The following is a 6211-nucleotide window of genomic DNA, read 5'->3' on the forward strand; positions in this document are numbered from 1 at the left end:
TCAAAACAATCCTGAGATTCTACCTCACACCAGTCAGAATGGCTAAGATCAAAAGCTCAGGTGACAACAGATGCTAGCAAAAGATGTGGAGAAAAAAGAATATTTCTCCATTGTTGATAAGATTGCAAACTGGTACAACCACTCTGGAAATCAGTCTGGAGGTTCCTCAGAATATTGGACATTGTACTACCTTAGGACCCAGCTATACCACTCCTGGGCATATACCCAAAAGATGCTGCAACATACAACAAAGGTATGCTCCATTATGTTCATAGCAGCTTAATTTTCTATCTTTTTTTCTTCTTTATTAAACTGGGTATTTCATAAGTACATTTCAACTGTTATTCCCTTTCTCTGTTTCCGGACCAACATCCCCCTAACCATCACCCTCCCAATCTATATGGTTGTTCCACTCCCCATCTTCCCCCCATTATCGCCCTCTGCCCAAGAATCCCGTTCAGTGAGGTTCCAGGCTTGGCAGGACCCAGGACTTCCCCTTCCACTGGTGCTCTTACTAGGATATTCATTGCTACCTATGAGGTCAGAGTCCAGGGTCAGTCCATGTATAGTCTTTCACTAGTGGCTTAGTCCCTGGAAGCTCTGGTTGCTTGGCATTGTTGTTCATATGGGGTCTCGAGTCCCTTCAAGCTCTTCCAGTCCTTTCTCTGATTCCTTCAACAGGGGTCCCGTACTCAGTTCAGTTCTGGCATTCACCTATATATTTGACATATTCTGGCTGTGTCTCTCAGGAGAGATCTACATCTGGTTCCTGTCAGCCTGCACTTCTTTGCTTCATCCATCTTATGTAGTTTGGTGACTGTATGTGTATGGGTCACTTGTGGGGCAGGCTCTGAATGGGTGTTCCTTCAGCCTCTGTTCTAAACTTTGCCTACCCATCTCCTCCGAAGGGTATTCTTATTCCCTGTTTAAAGAAGGAGTGAAGCATCCGCATTTTGGTCATCCTTCTTGAGTTTAACGTGTTCTGTGCATCTAGGGTAATTCGAGCATTTGTGCTAATATCCACTTATCAATGAGTGCATACCTTGTGAGTTTTCTGTGATTGGGTTACCTCACTCACGATATTTTCCAGTTCCATTCATTTGCTTATGAATTTCATAAACTCATTGTTTTTCATAGCTGAGTAGTATTCCATTGTGTAGATGTACCACATTTTCTATATTCATTCCTCTGTTGAAGAACATCTGGGTTCTTTCTAGCTTCTGGCTATTATAAATAAGGCTGCAATGAACATAGTGGAGCATGTGTCTTTGTTATATATTGGAGCAGTATTTGGGTATATGACCAAGAGAGGTATAGCTGATTCCTCAGGTAGTGCAATGTCCAATTTTCTGAGGAACCTCCAGACTGATTTCCAGCATGGTTGTACCAGTCGGCAGTCCCACCAACAATGAAGGAGACTGTTCCTCTTTCTCTACATCCTCGCCAATATCTACTGTGGCCAGAGATTTTGATCTTAGCCATTCTGCCTGGTGTGCGGTGAAATCTCAGGGTTCATTTGACTTGCATTTCCCTTATGACTAAAGATGTTGAACATTTCTTTAGGTGCTTCTCAGCCATTCAATATTCCTCAGCTGTGAATTCTTTGTTTAGATCTAAACCCCATTTTTTAAATAGGGTTAATTGTCTCCCTGCAGTCGAACATCATGAATTCTTTGTATATTTTGGATATAAGGCCTCTATCAGTTGTAGGATTGGTAAAGATATTTTCCCAATCTGTTGGTTGCCATTTTGTCCTAACCACAGTGTCCTTTGCCTTACAGAAGCTTTGCAGCTTTATGAGATCCCATTTGTCGATTCTAGATCTTAGAGCATAAACCATTGGTGTTTTGTTCAGGAAATTTTCTCCAGTGCCCATGTGTTCGAGGTTCTTCCCCACTTTTTCTTCTAGAGTGTATCTGGTTTGATGTCGAGGTCCTTGGTCCACTTGGACTTTAGCTTTGTACAGTGTGATAAGAATGGATCAATCTGCATTCTGCTACATGCTGACCTCCAGTTGAACCAGCACCATTTGCTGAAAATGCTATCTTTTTTCCATTGGATGGTTTTGGCTCCTTTGTCAAAAATCAAGTGACCGTAGGCATGTGGGTTCATTTCTGGGTCTTCAATTTTATTCTACTACTCTGTCTGCCTGTCTCTGTACCAATACCATGCAGTTTTTATCACCTTTGCTCTGTAATACTGCTTGAGTTCAGGAATAGTGATTACCCCGGAAGTCCTTTTATTGTTGAAGATAGTTTTAGCTATCCTGGATTTTTGTTATTCCAGATGAATTTGCGAATTGTTCTGTCTAACTATATGAAGAATTGGATTGGAATTTTGATGGGGACTGCATTGAATCTGTAGATCGATTTTGGTAAAATGGTCATTTTTACTATATTAATCCTCCCAATCCATGAACACAGGAGATCTTTCTATCTTCTGAGAACTTCTTCAATTTCTTTCTTCAGAGGCTTGAATTTCTTATCATACAGATCTTTCACTTGCTTGTTTAAATTCACACTGAGGTATTTTATATTATTTGGAACTATTATGAAGGGTGTTGTTTCTCTAATTTCTTTTTCAGCTTGTTTCTCTTTTATGTAGAGGGAGGCTACTGATTTATTTGAGTTAATTTTATACCCAGCCACTTTGCTGAAGTTGTTTATCAGCTTTAGTAGTTCTCTGGTGGAACTTTTGGGATCACTTAAATATACAATCATATCATCTGCAAATAGTGATATTTTGACTTCTTCTTTTCCGATCTGTATCCCCTTGACCTCCTTTTGTTGTCTGATTGCTCTGGCTAGAACTTTAAGAACTATATTGAATAAGTAGGGAGAGAGTGGGCAGCCTTGTCTAGTCCCTGATTTTAGTGGGATTGCTTCAAGTTTCTCTCCATTTAGTTTAATGTTAGCAACTGGTTTGCTGTATATGGCTTTTACTATGTTTAGGTTTGGGCTTGAATTCCTATTCTTTCCAGGACTTTTATCATGAAGGGGTGTTGAATTTTGTTAAATGCTTTCTTAGCATCTAATGATATTATCATGTGGTTTTTATCTTTCAGTTTGTTTATATAGTGGATTAAGTTGATGGTTTTCCGTATATTAAACCATCCCTGCATGCCTGGGATGAAGCCTACTTGATCATGGTGGATGATTGTTTTGATATGTTCTTGGATTCGGTTTGCAAGAACTTTATGAGTAGTTTTGCATCAATATTCATAAGGGAAATTGGTCTGAAATTCTCTTTCTTTGTTGGGGCTTTGTGTGGTTTAGGTATAAGAGTAATTGTGGCTTCATAGAAGGAATTTGGTAGTGCTCTGTCTGTTTCAATTTTGTAGAATACTTTGGATAGTTTTGGTATGAGGTCTTCTATGAAGGTCTGATAGAATTCTGCACTGAACCCGTCTGGACCTGGGCTCTTTTTGGTTGGGAGACTTTTAACTACTGCTTCTATTTCCTTAGGAGTTATGGGGTTGTTCAAATGGTTTATCTGTTCCTGATGTATCTTCAGTACCTGGTATTTGTCTAGTAAGTTGTCCATTTCCTCCAGTTTTTCAAGTTTCATTGAAAATAGGCTTTTGTAGTAGGATCTGATGATTTTTTTTTAATTTCCTCTGATTCTGTTGTTATTTCTCCCTTTTCATTTCTGATTTTGTTAATTTGGACACACTCTCTGTGTCCTCTCATTAGTCTGGCTAAGGGTTTATACATCTTGTTGATTTCTCAAAGAACCAGCATTTGGTTCTGTTGATAATTTGTATAGTCCTTTTTGTTTCTACTTGATTAATTTCAGCTCTGAGTTTGATTATTTCCTGTCTTCTACTACTCCTGGGTGTATTTGCTTCTCTTTGTTGTAGAGATTTTCGGTGTGCTGTCAAGCTTTTGATATATGCTCGGTCCTGTTTCTTTCCATAGCAGCCTCATTTTTGATATCCAGAAGCTGGAAATAACACAGATGCCCTTCAACAAAAGAATGTATACAGAAAATATGGTACATCTACACAATGGAGTACTACTCAACAATAAAAAACAATGACTTCGTGAAATTAATAGGCTAATGTAATTAACTCAAAAATATCATCCTGAGTGAAGTAACCCAATCACAGAAGAACCCACATGGTATGCATTCACGGGGAGGTGGATATTAGTCCCAAAGCTCAAATTACCCAAGATACAATCTACAGACCACATGAAGTTCAAGAAGGAGGAGGACTAAAATGGGGATGCTTCAGTCCTTCTTAAAAGGGGGAACAAAAATATTCATAGGAGGGTATATGGAGACAAAGTTTGGAGCAAAGACTGAAGAAATGGCCATTCAGAACCTGACCCACCTAGGAATACAGCCCACCAAAACTAGATACATTATATACACAGCCACCAAAGCTAGATAATATCTATGAAGTCAGGAAGTACATGATAACAGGACCCTGATATAGTTGTCTCCTGAGAGCCTCATCGCCTGAGAGCATGGCAAATTCAGAGGCTAATGCTAGCAGAAAAACATTGAAATTAGAATGCGTCCACCACTGGAGGAATTAGAGAAAGGACTGAAAAAGCTGAAGGGGCTTACAAACCTATAAGAACAACAATATCAACAAACCAGAGCTCCTAAGGACTAAACAATTACCCAAAGACTATACATGGATAGACCTATGGCTCCAGCTGCATATGTAGCAAAGGATGACTTTATTGTGCAATAATGGAAGGAGGAGAAGCCCTTGGTCCTGCCAAGGCTGGAACCCACCCAGTGCAGGAGAATGCCCCAGGCGAGGGAGATGCTGGAATTGGAGTGGTTGGGAACAGGAAGCACTCTTATAAAAGAAGGGGAGGGGATGAGATTGGGGGCTTATGGCCAGGAAACCAGGAGAGGGAGTGATATTTAAAATTTAAATAAAAATATCCAATAAAAATTAAAAAAAATAAACTGTAAATTTAACTTTTAAAAAAGAGAGGCAATATCCAGGTTTTAAAAAAATAAGAAAGTTAATTACTTATTATTAATAAACATCCTATGGCTATTCCAAAAAAGAAACATTAAACATACTGAAGTCATACTTTCAAGAATGACTGTGTTTTAAGAATTGAAAGATTAAATTAAAAAAGGCTTCTCTAAATGGTCTCTTTTAAAATTATGACAGATTTCTAGGAGATAAAAGAGATGAAAATACTTATCAGATCTCAGTAGAAACACAAAGCTTTAAAACCACTGAGTAATAGCCAGGTTTTGAGTTAAGTCATTCTAATCATTTCATTAAAACTCCAGCCACTGGATTTGTTAATGACATAGGCAACTTCAAAAGAGCTCTGTTCCTATCAGACCTCCAAGAGTTATCTTTGTCACACAGCATTCAAGAGTATTTGGCTAGACTTTATTTTAATTTTAAAGTGAATATAATAGTCCGTTGGGAAGAGTGCATGTAGGTTTCTGCTTTTTGAAAATTAATTTAATAACATTGTACATAACAATCTAAACTGTACATTCACTTCAATTTTGCTTAGATTCTCCCAAACATAACAGAAACAGGTGATGGAAATGAAGAAAAGTTTGAAAAAAAAGAAAGAAAAAGGGGCTGGGGATTTAGCTCAGTGGTAGAGCGCTTACCTAGGAAGCACAAGGCCCTGGGTTCGGTCCCCAGCTCCGAAAAAAAGAAAAAGAAAAAAAATATTAAAAAAAAAAGAAAGAAAAAAGAAAAGTTCAAGCACTAAGATGAAAATTGCACTTCAGTGGGCACTTTCTTCAAGAACATATGGCAGTATGAATGACAGGGCAGGAAGCAGGTGAAGTAACACCCAGGAACTGGTCACCTCTCTTAAAAGCTATGACTCAGTCCTGTGACGGACATCTAAATGAAAAGTAAAGCATGTCACAATTGCAATATTTAGAGGTCCCAATGACAAAGTACTTGCTTGCTATGTGTGAGGCTGTCCATTCAATAGAGAACACTTAGAAAGAAAGAAAACAAACAAACAAACAAAAAAGTTGGACATGTTTGAATGATCCATTTGTTTCTATCTGTTTTACACTGACAAACAAGGACAAGACATTGTTTATTTTCTGCCATTAAGATGCAAAGCATGGCACCTATAGAGGCAAGGGAGCAAAGTATGTAGGCACAGAAGGATACAACTGTATGCTTGTGTATGTAGGCAAATCGACTCCTGGAAGGTTATGGACAGATAAACACAAATGCCTACACATGGTGAGACTG

The sequence above is a fragment of the Rattus norvegicus genome, chromosome 2 (genome assembly GCF_036323735.1).
Source record: "Rattus norvegicus strain BN/NHsdMcwi chromosome 2, GRCr8, whole genome shotgun sequence".
In the NCBI taxonomy this organism is placed as follows: Eukaryota; Metazoa; Chordata; class Mammalia; order Rodentia; family Muridae; genus Rattus; species Rattus norvegicus.